The sequence below is a fragment of the Curcuma longa genome, chromosome 8 (genome assembly GCF_044706935.1).
Source record: "Curcuma longa cultivar G26 ecotype Majalengka, Jawa Barat chromosome 8, ITB_CL_G26_1.1, whole genome shotgun sequence".
NCBI classification, from domain to species: Eukaryota; Viridiplantae; Streptophyta; class Magnoliopsida; order Zingiberales; family Zingiberaceae; genus Curcuma; species Curcuma longa.
The window spans coordinates 11,503,073-11,518,130 of record NC_133868.1 but is presented as its reverse complement, the minus strand read 5'-3'; the positions used below and the strand labels follow the sequence as shown (position 1 = coordinate 11,518,130).

Here is a 15,058-nt window from a genome sequence, read left to right as displayed (position 1 = left end):
ATGTCGTGTAGCACCAATATCGACCCACTACTACTTTGAATTGCCCACCAAGTTGGCTTCCAATACAATGCCAATTAGGTCCAATTTTGACATGTCTATTGACATTGACTTATCTTTGGTCATGTGCACTTGAGTGACTTTCTTTGGACTTCGATAATATTTGGCCTTGTGATTCGGTTTGCCACAGTTGTGACATGTTCCTTAGAACTTCTTGGCCTTCCTTTAGCTCTACCCTTTGCTAGGATATTTTCTTTTTTTGCTAGTGTTTGGTTCCATCAAATTTACCTTAGCATACATAGACATTTTTATTGATTCTGATTGCTTCCGATTATTTTCTTCAATCTATAGTCTTACAATCAGATCCTCAAGTTCCATCTCCTTTCTCTTGTGCTTTACATAAATTTTGAATTCCCTTCATGAAGGTGGGATTTTTTATTATTGCAGTAACTTGAAGGGACTCATTCATTATCATGCCCTCGGCATACAGATTATGTAGGATCAACTGCAAATCTTGGACTTGAGTCATCATAGTTTTGGAATCAATCATCTTGAAGTCTAAGAATTTGCTGACAATGAATTTCTTCAGTTTGACATCTTTTATCTTGTACGTCCTTTCAAGAGATTCCTATAATTTCTTTGCAGTTATCATTGGACTATATACATTGTATAATGTGTTGTCCAAGCCATTGAGAACATAGTTTCGACATAAGAAGTTACTATGTCCCCAACCATCATATGTCACCCTCTTCTCTTTGTCAGTCTTACCTTGAGATATAGAGGGGCATCTTCACGTAGGAACCTCACAAGGTTCAATGGGGTTAGGTTAAACAACATTGTTTGTTGTCACCTCTTGAAATCAGTACTTGTAAACTTTTCGGATTTCTCGCCATGTGCTGGTGGAACAAGAGTCGTCAATGGTGAATCCATCAAGATTACATGGCAAATTCATCTTAAACCATTGGTTCGGGTGGTGGAAATTAGAGTTGGACTCTATTTCTTTAAGACGAATTTGCCCCGCACACGGTGTTCATGGGATACAATAATCATCTCCCAAGATACAACAACTTTATCTTGTGATAGCTGCACTACAACTCGTAAGATTTCCGAATCGAAGAAGCTTCTCAAACTTTCCAAACGCAAGTATGGAATGCAATGCTTGCTTTGCTGTAAATTGAATGAAATAAATGAGAATGTGAGAGATTCTATTTATACTTAGTGAATGGGTAGAAGAACTTTTTGATTCAATCAAATCTCATTAATCCAACTTGAATTAGATGATCTAGACTGCATCCCTTCCTAAGGAATACAATATCCCTTCACTTGGGTTCATTGAATTCATCCATTTTAAAACTAACGGCTCATGTCTCATATAAAAGAGTGCTTTACTTTTTCATTTGAATATATCTAAGTCTTTCATTTTGAATTAAATGGATGAAATTGAATCATGTGAAAAGACACTTATACCCTCTTATTTAAAGAAATCTGATTTGTCCATTTTAATCCGTGATCCAAATTAAATCATATCACATATCAAGCGATGGACTTTAATTTCTCATTCAAACATTTATTAGTTCAAAATTAATTTTTCAACATTAATTAAGTCTCATAGTTATTAATTTACTCTTACTTTGTCATACAAGTGGGAAAGTGGAATAGTTATTAACTGAATTCATTGATTTTTTTCAATCATTATTTTTTTTATGAGAATCTGATATCTTGTTTGTATCATACTGATCTCAACGAGACTAGAATGAAGTCGAGCTTATAAAATGATTACATATGCTCTGAACAGACACAAGTTAAGAATACACCCATGATTTTGATAAGAAGAATGCATAAGCAATTAGATTAAGAGTGCACACTCCTTGAAACATTGGGAAACAAATTCAGAACTCCACTTTTATGAACTAAGTGATTCTCTAAACTAAACACTAAACATACATACACCTTGTATGAAAACAATTGAACAAACAAAAATAAAAACAATAAATTGTTACTGTCGTCCAAGTAGCTCAAGAGCATGCAGTAAACTGCTGCTGAACCTCCCCATATCAAGCTTCACACCTTGTTTGGCAAAGTACAACTCAATCATTTTGTCCCAGCCATGCTTCTTATACGCCTCCCTCTGATCAGACAGCACTGGATCACCTCTAGCAAACTGCTCTGTCAGTGTGCTCTCATCCACACTCACAGTGTACTGCAAGTAGTTCATCCCCAGGCTCACGGTGGGCACTCCAAAGTCGACCCAACTGATCCCCTCCAATCCCCCCAGAGGAACGACTTGAATCACTACTGCATTGGTCGGAAGGAAAACAAGATTGGTCAGTCCGGCACCATGAACTCCGAGCATCACATCGCACGAGTTAACGATCTTTGCAAACTCAGCCAAACCGTAATTTGCTTCTGCCACCACAGCCTCGAAGCCTAGTTCTTGAGCCTTCCCGACTATCTCATCGACGTTAGCGAACCTTCTCGTCCACTTCCTCGCGATGATCAGAAGTCTCGGTTTCTTTGCTTGGTCTGGCCGGAGACTGATCGCCGTGTCGCGCTCTAGCTCAAATGATTTCCTGATAAACCGCCCGAAATCCAGCATCGAGAGACCGTATGGGGGTTTCGAAGGGTCGATGCTCATGTCCTTGTGGAACTTCAGGCCTACGATGACTCGAGGATAGCAACGAACTCTTTGGTCATGGTTGAAATCGATGATCTCGTAGTTGGTAAGCGGTTTCAGTATGTTCCTGTACTTGTCGTTCCACTGTGGAAGAATCTCGCTCACCACGAACTGGACTTCCCCCTTGAATTGTTGGGATGTTGTGAAGATGGGAATCAGAATATCGGTGAAGTCGTGGAAGAAGTTCCCCATGTAACCGCCCGTCGAGAACACAATTGCTGGAACTGAGTCATGCTTGTCGTCGCATCTCGGAGCATGGCGAGGAGACGAAGATTTTACCGACATTTCGGTGACGCGAGCCATGGCTCGAGCGTCTCCCTTTCGAGGATGAGGCTTTAACTTCCACGACTGCTGCAATTCGGTGGAGTTGGGATTTGAGGGAGCGAGAAAGAGGATGGAAGAAGAGTTCCCGTGGATCCGAATGTCGCCCTCCATTTCGCAGTAATCGTTTCTCGAGTTTGAAAAGTCACAGAAGGGATTTTGCGGTAATCTTTCCACTGGGTTCTTCCTTGCTTCTGCAGACAAATTACACGCTTTATAGATTCAATTTAAAAGGTTTCAGAAAAGAGGAGAGGGACCTGCTTGGTGGGGAACAGGAGGAGGCTCTTTGTCGGAACGTAGAGTCGTCGCTGACAGACCAGCCAACAAAATTAAGGTCAAAACTTTGGAACATTGATCAAAGAAGATGATGAATGAACAAGGAAGACTACTCACAGTTGGAGAAAGAAACGACGCAGCTGGTGTAGAGCAGAAGAAGGATCATCGAGAGGAGGAAGCATCCTCCAAGCAAAACCTGCTTGAGCTTTTGGGGTTGCTGCTGCCATGGCAGCCTTCTGCCTCCTCATTTTTTGGGCTTATATTCTCGATCAATCTCAGCTCCCTCCTCCTCCTGCGATTACTTGCAGCAATTCGATAGCATGCAGCTTTATGGAGCAGGAGTTTAATGGAGGGGAAGACAGCGGTGGTTGCTTTTCAACGCATGTGTTTGGGATTTCTGACGATGATGCATATATGCAATTTTACTTAGACTTGGCAAATCCAACGCTCACCTTGCGGTCGTTGGGGTTTCTTTTTCTTTTTCTTTTCAAAATGTTTACTTTTCGTGATTAACGTTCTCATCGAGGACGAGTCTGATTGATTCAATGAATGGCCGTTGCGTCTTGATTTGCTTTTAGTTCTTGGCTGCTCACCAATTAGATGGCAAACAACTCGGTCGTGTTAGATTTTTGTTAGATTTGGTGGCTATAAGAAAAAGTGTTAAAAACTGGCTCATGTCAATTGGCTGGCTCAGTCAATACACCCCTCAGGACATTATCTAGTTGGTCATCATTTTTGAATCTATTAGATATCATTTAATATTTTTTAAAAAAATTTTGAACATATTTTTATTATTTATAATATTTTTTTTATTTTTAAAGTTTTTTAACTTTTACAAGAGAATTTTATTTTAGATCTATTTAAATACATGTTTAAGGGTTTTAAGATAGTTTGGATTAACACTATCTACGATAGCGCCATATTCTTCCTTAAATACGAGTTTGTTTGTTTATTTTTTAGTATTCTTCAGTAGAATTAACATGTTATAGAAGATTACTTTTGATATTACGTGAATCAACGAATTCAATAATTTTTACTACGTCAATCACTAAACTCCCTTCTCACTATTTTTATTAAATCTATAAGCTCAGTTGCATAAATTGCCCTAGTGAAATGCAGTCCCTAATGTCGAGTTGGAAAAGAAGGTTAGACTCGATCACTGTTTAAATTTTACTGATATTCCTGAGTTGTCATGAGATGCCTACCTAAGGGTATATCTCCCTCTACCTTTGGCCGAACTTGTCTTGTGGCTATGCTAGATATAGATCCGTGAACCTTTAAAGGCAAGAGTTGCTGTCGGGACTGCGATCGCATCAAAGGTAATCTCGATTCTAGTAGGTAGAATCCAATTATTCGAACCTATATGCTATTAAAATTGTTTGATGACCATTATGACAAAAATCCATTTTATAACTCTATCGCCTACCTAACTATGCCCCTCCAAGTAGTGGACTAAGAGCTAAAATTTACGATGGATTGGAGTTAATTTTTGCCATCTTCCATCCCAAATTTACTTGAAGATTCGTCAATGGCGATGAATCCTATTTGCCAAGTTCGATTTCGTCAGGGATCATAAGACGAGGAGCAACAAAGCTTGAAAAATGAGGAGGTGAATTGCATCCCTTTGAAGGACAGCGACGGTGAAGCGTTAGAGGAGTTAAATCCTATCTTGGTTATTTTTCGTTCTCGATGCATTTAAGGGATGTGAGAAGATTTCAAGCGTGGTGCTAGATAAATTGGGCTGGTGGCGAGCGTGAGATATGAATGAAGTGAAGTTTATACATTAGGGACAGAGGGTAGATTGCTGGCCGACAATTTAGACATACTCATACTTTGAAATTGGTTTGAATTTTGTTTGTGCAAGAGGATCAATCGATTGATGTTGAGATTTAATTTTATTTATTGTCTAATACCATGATTGACTTAGTTATGGTTGTTAATGAGGTAGTGGTATTTTGTTTAATAATTTAATAAATAAAAAATAGAAAAAATGCATAAAGAAAGATTAGATGTATAAAAAGAATAAACCTGAACATAAAGGTTTAACTGATGAGTTTATTGTTGGAATGGAATAATTTTTAAAATTTACTTCTAGTTGAATTTATGGATGGAGATAAGAATGTCCTTGTAAAAAATGTCACAATGGTAAATTAATCAAAGTTCGTGAATCTCCCATTTTATCCCATTATTATAATTAGACATATCATGAGAAGCTGCAGTTGACTTACAATGAGAAGGGCATAAACCTTAACAAACAAATGAAAAGTTGGCTCTAATTGATTGATCGAGTCAACTGAGATTCATTTGAAACAAACATAATATTTTAGAGTCGATTAGAACAGTCATCTAAATTCTGTTTAAAGTACACATAATATCTGTATCTTGAAGTTTCAAACTAAAATAGTTTTCTAGGTTAAGCATTTTATTAATAAACACATTTTAAGGATAAATCCACTCTATTAATATGTACGATAGCGCCAATTCAAATGGAGTTGAAGATGAAAATTTCAATAGATATGATTTGGATGAGATTTGAAGGATCAATCACTAAATAAATTGATGATTATGGTTGCTAGATCAGTAAATGATCCCTAATTTAAAAAAAGTAAATGCTATAATCACTGTTTAAATTTTACTCCCTGGTTGTGCAGGGGATTCAAGGAGCTCCTGGTTCAAACATCCACTCAATGCAAATCACATTAGTACATTGTCTCCTAAAATCTTTCACTATTTATATTTTATTATTATATTATATTTAATTTGTAAGAGATTTCTTCACCTCTAATATCAAAAAGAAGAAAGATCATAAACTTCGTGTGTGTATAAGTTATGAATGTAATAATTCTGGAGAATCATGAACCACTTTAAAATCCTGATGTTTACTTTGGTTTACATTTTCATGTGTTCTTTATTTCCTCTATAATAATATTTTTCTAGAACACTAATCTCTCAAGCAATAAATGATATTCACCTCCTCCTCTAACATGCACATTAATATTTAGTGAAGTAGGAGACTTATGATGCTGAAAAAACTTCATCATTTTTATCGAATCCAACCCAAGTTGGTAAGATGTCGATCGATCCCGGTTAAACAAATAATCAAGGATGTGAGTACATTGTTCACCAAGGTAAATCTTCCTCCATACGTGAAAGATAGTACTCCTTTTAAAAATAATTTCAAGCTCAATGAAGATCCTGGACCACCTAGCTAGCTACAAAATAAAAGGAAAATAAAATGGTAGGTACTCCTTATTCTTCACTAGTCAGATTACTGCGTTCGCTATAATCCATGGCATTGGCATTGGCATAGTGATTTTTGCAAGAGAGTTGTGTGCCATGCCATGCCAAACCGGACTGACTGAAGGAAGCATCCATCCAGTAGAGAATACAAACAGCACTCTGTAGACAGCAAAGATGAAAGAACCAGTTTAATTACTCTTTTAATCTCTTTTCAGTTATATATATCTATCTATGGCTATGCAATATCTGAGCAGAGCATGCATGTATTGTATTATGATTGATTAAGCAAAATTTTCACATTGTCAATGTTCAATAAAATAGCCAGTGCAAACTCAACTTCAACAATATCAACATATACACATATAATTTGATTCCGTAACTCATAAAACATTGCCTACCGTCCTATCAAAACAAATGTGCAAATATAAAATTCAGATCAATGTCTGGCAGGGGCAATATCAAAGTCGTCAGTATTAGATATTAGGTGCCCCTTCTCTATCAAACATGTGGAATTATATAAGTCAAATGAAAACGAGAGGCAAACGATTCTCCAACTTCATACAAAAAAATTAAGCAGAATTATAATGAACGAAACAATATTCAAACTTTTTGAGTAGCCAAATATTTATTAAATAACATGAAGAAAGGGCTCATTGTGTATATGTAGAACCCACTTGCTATATTACTTATCTGAACCAGAATGTGATCAGAAAAGAGAGACCGACACTTTTTTGCATTGTAGAATACTTAACATATATATATAGCTGTAACATGCATGCTCTCTCGTGTATTGTATTGCAATTATATATATATTCAGATGTATTCGGTGTCATTTCTTTTTTCTTACTTCATTTTACATTTTTTTAATAGTATATTTCAATAAGCATGTTATTTTTCTTATGTACTCTGTTGAGTCGCACATCCATCGACATCACTTTGTTTTTTTTATATGAGATGCTATTAGGGGTGAGCAAACAAAATTGAACCGATCGAATCGAACCAAACTTCCGAATTCAATCGGTTCAGTCGGTTCACCCTTGATGCTACTACAGGCTGTTCTATATTGTTCTCATTGAAAACTACACTTGCTTGATTAGTAGGTGTCAAGTTACATTCATTCAGATACAGGAATATCATTTGGCTGTCTTCATCCATACTTAAAGGCATGCCATTTAATTAGCATAAAAACAGCATTAATTTCACAAATGTGCTTTATTTAAGACTGAAGGTACTCACACGCCATTAAGCTTTGGAAGGGAGAGGATGAAGCTTTCTGATAGCTTCAACCATGGCAAAGCTGCAGGGAAGATGAATTATGTTCCTCTCTGCAGCGTGTGTCTTCTTATTACACTGACCTTGCTCTGCCTCATCAAATCCGATTTCAACACCGCAGGCGCATGTAAGTGATCACCACCTTCCTGTTCCATAAGCATATCTATAATCGATCGATCAATTGCTTTAGTGAATCATGGCCACTTTAATTTCCTTGTCAGGGACCCTGCAAATATCCATCTGGTCCAATGTTTTATCGACGGGGCAGCAACTGATCAATAATACTGAACAACAAGGTTGGTGATTTTAATTTGTCCTAATTTTTACCTGCTCCTGATAACTATATATACTTGGATTTATTTTACTATATCCAATGCAGCAATAGTTCTATGCTGATTAAGTCGTCTCTTTATGCTGATAATTAAGCAATTTCATGCATCATATTCAATGCTGATCAATAAGAAACATGCATGGCTGATCTTCTCAAACTCATTTGAGAGAGGGCATCACTTGATCAAAAATGTATATATGGTTGTGTTTTTCTTTTTAGGATAGTTAGGCCGTCCTTATTAGAGATGTTGGTGGAACGTCACTTATTTCATGGCAAAGGTGGGAAAACATGGCCTGCTTGGATTTTCCATGCACAAAGTTAAGCTTGTTTTAATTAGTTTGGATAGTCAATTAATTAACTTCTTACTCTTTTTGCTAGTTAATTAGCATGTTTATTGAGCATCAAGAATAATAATGCAAAGCTTTATTATAATTTGCAGAGAAGATTTATCACCAGGTTCAATTAATTAAGGAAATATAATAGCTAGAAGTGCGTGGGTTTAATTTGTTTGATTAAGATAGAAGAAATATGCTAAACTAATAATCTTGTTTAAAAATAATAAACATCATGTAGAAAATTAAATTAAAGGGGAGAAAAAAAGAGAGAGATAAGAAATGACTAAGTGGCAAGTGATGCTGTTGAAAGTTTTATAAATTAAAAAGATTAGTCCAATATGTTCGGGTTTAATCAATATAAGTCAACCGTTTGAATCGGTCAGTACAGCTCGAACAATTTACTATTATTTTACCAAATTCATTTCAAACCGTTTTAATGGGAACGTGAACCGTTTTATAGGTAGGCATGAGTGCTTCGGGGTTAGCGTTACGGTGTCACATTAGGATGTTTTTTTAATTAATCAGATTTTTATGGATCGATTTTTAATTATAACGCACTGTAGATTAATTTTATTAATTTTCTTCGGTGAAAAAAATAATCCTGTAACATTGATTATAAATTAAAGTGACGTGTCATTCGTACTTTTTAATTTATGTAATAATCGATGAAATTTTTTTATAAGATTAAATTGATCATCATTTTAATCAATTTAAAGAATTGAATATTTAAATTATTTATTTTAAGATATTTTTATTTTTTTAAAAATATTATTTTGTTATTTTTTATTTTAAATAGTTGAGCAAGGTATTACATGTCGTGTTTGGGCCAGGATAGGGCTTGGTCTAATCCATAAGTTGAGTTATCTCAGTCCAATTTAACCCACAACATAGGTTGGTTTGTGCTTGGCATAACGCGACTTTTATCGTGTCGTGCCAGGTTTGACCCAAGTTGTGTCGAGTCAAGCAGCTAATGGGTGACCCAACTTGATAGAGTTGCTCTCGACTGGCCTATAACCTGCAGCACAGACTAAGCTAGGTCCAACACAACATAACTATTTCCATGTTATGTCGGATATAGTTGAAGTAGCAATGAGTCAGCTAGACCATAGGTCACATAACCAATTTTAGACCTCTTGATATGGTTTGATTCGGCTCTCCTTCCGAATTAAGTTATAGTTGGAAAGAAAAAAAATAAAGAAAAAAAGAGAGAAGATTAAGAAGAAGTCGATGCGTGGAGGCTTACGTGTAAGACGATGAAAGTGAGATTGCATATGTGGAAGATATTAAAAGAAAAAAATAAGAATATATAATTTTAAAAATTTCTTATCTCGATTTAAATTGATTAAATTTAATTAAATTTGATTCAATTACTAACCAATTACAGTTGAATTTACAGGTCAAGAAGTGCTCATATGTCCGCAGTCTTTGAATGGAAACGGTTCCAACACAGGTGAATGGAAATTTTTTGTCATAAATTTAAACCGCAATTAGTTTTAGTTTATATATCTGTTCTGGCCAAACATCGTGGATGGTTAAGTCATCAGTTAACGAACTATCTGATGTGGACAATTTCTGAATTGGGTGTAGCTAGGCATGCAATCTCTAGGTTGAGCAAAAGAGTCGGATCCTAGTCGAACCTGAAACACACTCAGAAGAAGAGATTAGACTGACACCGAGGAGTCCCGGTAAACCACTCCGACGCTCAAGTTAGGATTCCGGTGAGAATGATGGATGTGAGAACAAAAGCAAGCTAAGTAGTAGTTGTAGTAGAGTTTCAGGATCGAACCTCGAATATGGTAGCAAGCTAGTCCTTTTATAACTTGCTTGGAGCTTCCTTACGTATAGCAGGATGACGGTCCCCTCTTGCCTGCAGCCGCCTGTCAAGGAAGGAAATTCTTTCTGCTCCTCCTTCTATTTTGGCTGTATGTGCAAAAAAAGGAGGAATCGAGGGATCATGCCTGGCACCAACGCCTTCCCCTTGACTCTATGTGTAGAAGGGGAGGCATCGGGAGAGACTATGTCTGACAATCTGGTACATTCTATGCCTGAAATAGTAGAAGGAAGGGTATTTGAGGGAACCAGATCTGTAGTCCCTACGGATATATTCTTCTATGAGTGGTCGCGTGTCGCACTAGCATTTCCAGGGCTTGAGGTGAGGGCCAGTGATGGAGTAGGACGAGATGGAGTGGCTGAAAACAAATATTGGAGGTTGGCTGAGATGAGATTGACCAAGACGAGGTTGGTCGAGACGACGACCGAGATGATTACGATCGAGATGAGGTTGGCCGAGACGACGACCGAGATGATGGCTGAGACTAGGCCTACGTTCAACCTAGATGGCTTGGTGGAATGAGTCAAGGTTGGACTCATACGACATCCCTATTGAACTTAAGGTGTGAATTGTTTCAAACTAGTGGAGCTGGATTTATGTTGACTCATCCAGCCATCTCAGCCTGACTTTGACTGATATCCTTTCCTTACTTTCCTTCCAACCGCGTCATCCGCATCAATATCAAACCAATTATCTTTTTTGCAGGCAAACAAATCGTTATTAATGAACCATTAATATTCCCACATTCTGATGCAGGGGAGTCGTCGTCGATCAAGGATGTCGGAGTGACGTGTGACTATACCGGCAACAACTCCGACACTTGCTGGATCGCCGGCGATATCAGAGTTCTCACCAACTCATCCACCATCATGGTCGCCTCGCCAATACAGCTCGCTGACCAATTATCTCCATCTCAAAACACGACGTGGAAGATCAGACCTTACACTAGAAAGCAGGAGGTGACCACCCAGCAACTCGTCAGAGAGCTCACCGTGACGTTGACCTCACAGCCTCCTCGCTGCACGGTCAACCGCAGCACCGTGCCCGCTCTGTTCTTCTCCACCGGCGGCTTCGTCGGAAACTACTTCCACGACTTCACCGACGTGATCATCCCCCTCTTCATGACGGCCAGGAGGTTCAACGGATCCGTCCAGTTCGTCGTAGTGGATTTCAGCGCCGCTTTCATCGAAAAGTACCGGCCAATTCTGGAGCGGCTCTCGGATTACCCCGTCATCGACATGGACGGCGCCGACGACGCAGTGCGTTGCTTTTCCCACGCGCACGTCGGCCTTCTCAGCCACAAAGTGCTGGGCATCGATTCCTCCAGGTCCCCAAATGGCGTCTCCGTGCAAGACTTCAGGGACTTCCTGAGGGCGTGCTTCTCGCTCGAGCGAAAGTTCAGCAGCCCAAGTGGCAAACCGAGGCTGCTGCTAATTTTAAGGAAAGGCCCGCGGTCCTTCGTCAACGAAGCAGAGGTGGTGAACACTGTGGGATCGCTCGGGTTTGAGCTGATCTCGACGACGCCTGATGACGCCGACAACCTCTCGCTCTTCGCGCAGATGGTGAACTCGGCGGATGTTCTCGTGGGGGTCCATGGCGCAGGCCTGACCAACATGTTGTTCCTCCCTAACAATGCGACGCTGGTTCAGATCATTCCTTGTTGTGGGGTGGCGATGACGGCGGGATGCAGATATCTCTTCGCCGAGCCGGCTCTGGGCATGGGATTAAGGTACATGGATTATCAGACAAGCGAGGAGGAGAGCTCGCTGATCGAGATGTACCCCAGAGGCGGCGCAGTGTTCAAGGACCCGGTTTCCATTCTGAAAGAACAAGGATTTGGTGCGTTTTGGAGCATATATTTGAATCAGCAGAAGGTGAAGCTGGACGTTGAAAGGTTTCGGAGCAAGCTGCTTGGTGTTCTTCACAGTATAAAAAATTAGGAGTCATCAACTGGTTCTGAATTCATCGTGCCCTATATTTTTGTGTTTATTTCGATTTTTTTTAGGTCAAATATTTCAGTCGTTTTTGTGATTGCATATTGCATTTGAGAGTTGTAATTTATTGAGATGGGGAAAAGTCCGTCAATGATATGTAGAACTTGCAAAGAAAAATCAAAAGAGAGAGAAAAAAAAGAAAAGAAACAACTAGAGAATGCATGGAAAAGCTTTGGGCGAGGGCAAAAGAGAAAAAATTTTTAAAAAAAATTAAACTGAAATGTCGAAACAAATTTCGACAGTAACGAAGCTTCAGAGAGAAGGATTGCAAAAAGCTTTTGCAAGCAGAGGAAAGTTCTGTTTGACAGGGTCAAAATGATTTGCTGCAAGTTCCGTTTCAAAGTAACTTCAATCAAGTCCATAAATATCTTTACGCTGAGCCATGCACGGAGGCTTTTATACTAGATTTGCCAATACATTCGAGGACGGTCTGATAGATGTCTTGATTTTAAGAGTTTTTATGTTCGATCTGCGAATATATCTAAGTTAGAGGAGAGATTTTTTGATAGATGTCTTGAGGTCAAGATCTTTTATGCTTTATTTGTGATTATGTCCAAATTGGGAGATACTTTTTGATAGATGTCTTGATGCCAAGGGCTTTTATGCTCGATTCGCAACTATGTCTGAGTCGAGAAAGATTTTCTGATAGATGTCTTGAAATCAAACGCTTTTGTGCTTAATCCACGACTATATCCGAGTCAAGAGAGACATTCTAATAGATGCCTTGAGGTCAAGAAATTTTATGCTCGATCCGCTACTGTATCTGAGTCTAGAGACTTTTTAATAGATACCTTGAGGCCAAGGAATTTTATGCTTGATCCATGATTATATCCGAGTCGGGGATTATGTTCCAGTTGGGAGAGACTTTCTGATAAATTCCTTGATGCCAAGGGCTTTTATACTTGATCCACGACTATGTTCGAGTCGAAAGAGACTTTCTAATAGATGCCTTGAAACCAAGGAATTTCATGCTCAATCTATGATTATGTTCGAGTCGGGAGAGACTTTCTGATAGATGCCTTGATGCCAAGGGCTTTTATGTTCAATCTGCGACTATGTCTATGTCGGAAGAGACTTTTTGATTGATGCATTGAGGCCAAGGAGTTTTACACTTGATGCGTGATTATGCCCGAATTGGGAGAGACTTTCTAATTGATGCCTTGAGGTCAAGGACTTTTATGCTTGATCTACGATAATGTCCGAGTCAGGAGAGACTTTCTGATAGATGCCTTGAAGCTAAAGGGCTTTTATGATCGATCCGTGACTATATCCAAGTTGGGAGAGACTTTTTGATTGATGCCTTGAAGCCAAGATAGAGAGAGGAGGTAAAGATTAGGAGAGTAATGAATATGAAGATATACTCCTGTTGGACTTGAATTCAGCGTTAACCGAGTGGAGCTGGATATGAGTTGCAACTCAGCTTTGTCAGTACCCCGATGGTATTTTGATGAATTTTCAAATAAATATAAATTTGGTGCGTGTGTCTAAGTATATAGGGACTTAGGAGAACACAGGTGTACCAAATTGAAAACCTTGGCAAAAGACACAAGCGAGCGAGAAAGATGGTACGGGAAAGGAGCCGACGGGTTTCGTGCATTCGAGGTTCTAGGAGCTGCGAAAGAGTACTGTGATTGAGCGAGAAGGACTCATGGGAGCGATCCGGAAGGGCTTGGTGTATCTTAGGGACGAGAAGTCGGAAGGAAGACTGCGCAAGGCCACTAATGCAGAATGGAGAAGGAAAATGGTCAACCTAAGGTTGACCATTCCAGGCGCTTGGAGTTGTTCTAAGCGCCCAAACTCTAGGTGCCCGGATAAGTTCCAAGTGCCCAGATACCCAATCCAGGTAAGCGCCACCATTGTCAAGACGAATCAGGATGGAGTTCACGTTAGAAGAATCTAGGTGCTTAGATCATTTTCGAGCGCTCGGATTGTAAGAAATCATCCAGAGCCATTAGCGGACCATTACTAGAGTCCATTGAGTTGGACAAATCAAGCACTCGGAAGGATTTCAAGCATTCGGAGATGTCACATCAGCACAACAATCAGATCGAAGAAAAAGTTATAAATAGACTGAAGCTCGAAAAAGAAAAAGACACACTTAATTTTATTATCTTCTGTTCATTATAGTTTTTGCTCACCCGTTGTAAGAGGTTTCTCGACCTCTAGGTTATTTTCGAAGAAGGAGATCTTAGTAGAGTTGCTCATAGTCTTGGACTAGTAACCTCCTAGGTTGTAAACCAAGTAAATTCTGTGTCTCTTACTTTTATGTTGTGTTTAATTTTTAATTAATGTGTGTTGCCTTGCAAGTCAGTTAGCAAGATAAATAGATTATTTATTTTTGCAGGTCGCTATTCAATCCCTCCCCTCTAGCGATTCCAAATCACTTCCACTCTACCAACAATTGGTATTAGAGCGAGACCGCTCAGAAGGACTAATCGCCAACTCAGCAACTAGATTGGGAGGAATGACCAGATCAAACATCCATCCACCGAAGTTCGAGGGCAAATTCACAATCTGAAAAAAATGGAGGTATATTTCAAAACAGATTTTGAAATTATGATTTGTATTAAATATGATTTTGAAGTGTCCAAGAATGAGGATGGAGAAAAAAAATCAATGAACAACGATGGACCAAAAAGCAATGAGACGAGTTCATGGCTAATGGTAGGGTAGAGTTTCATCTTCTAAATGTGTTACCAGTATAAGAGCTCAACTAAATAGGTCACTATGATTCAACCAAAAAACTATGGGAAAAGTTCCTATAACTTCACATGGGAACCTCAGAAA

General features: G+C 38.8%; 2 pseudogenes; one reads left to right on the top strand and one right to left on the bottom strand.

The window, feature by feature from the left end:
• Positions 1 to 1,799: 1,799 nt before the first annotated feature.
• On the bottom strand, positions 1,800 to 3,516 carry LOC141833646 (alpha-1,3-arabinosyltransferase XAT2-like; annotated as a pseudogene).
• Positions 3,517 to 7,771: 4,255 nt separating this feature from the next.
• On the top strand, positions 7,772 to 12,312 carry LOC141834206 (alpha-1,3-arabinosyltransferase XAT3-like; annotated as a pseudogene).
• The last annotated feature ends 2,746 nt before the right edge of the window (positions 12,313 to 15,058 follow it).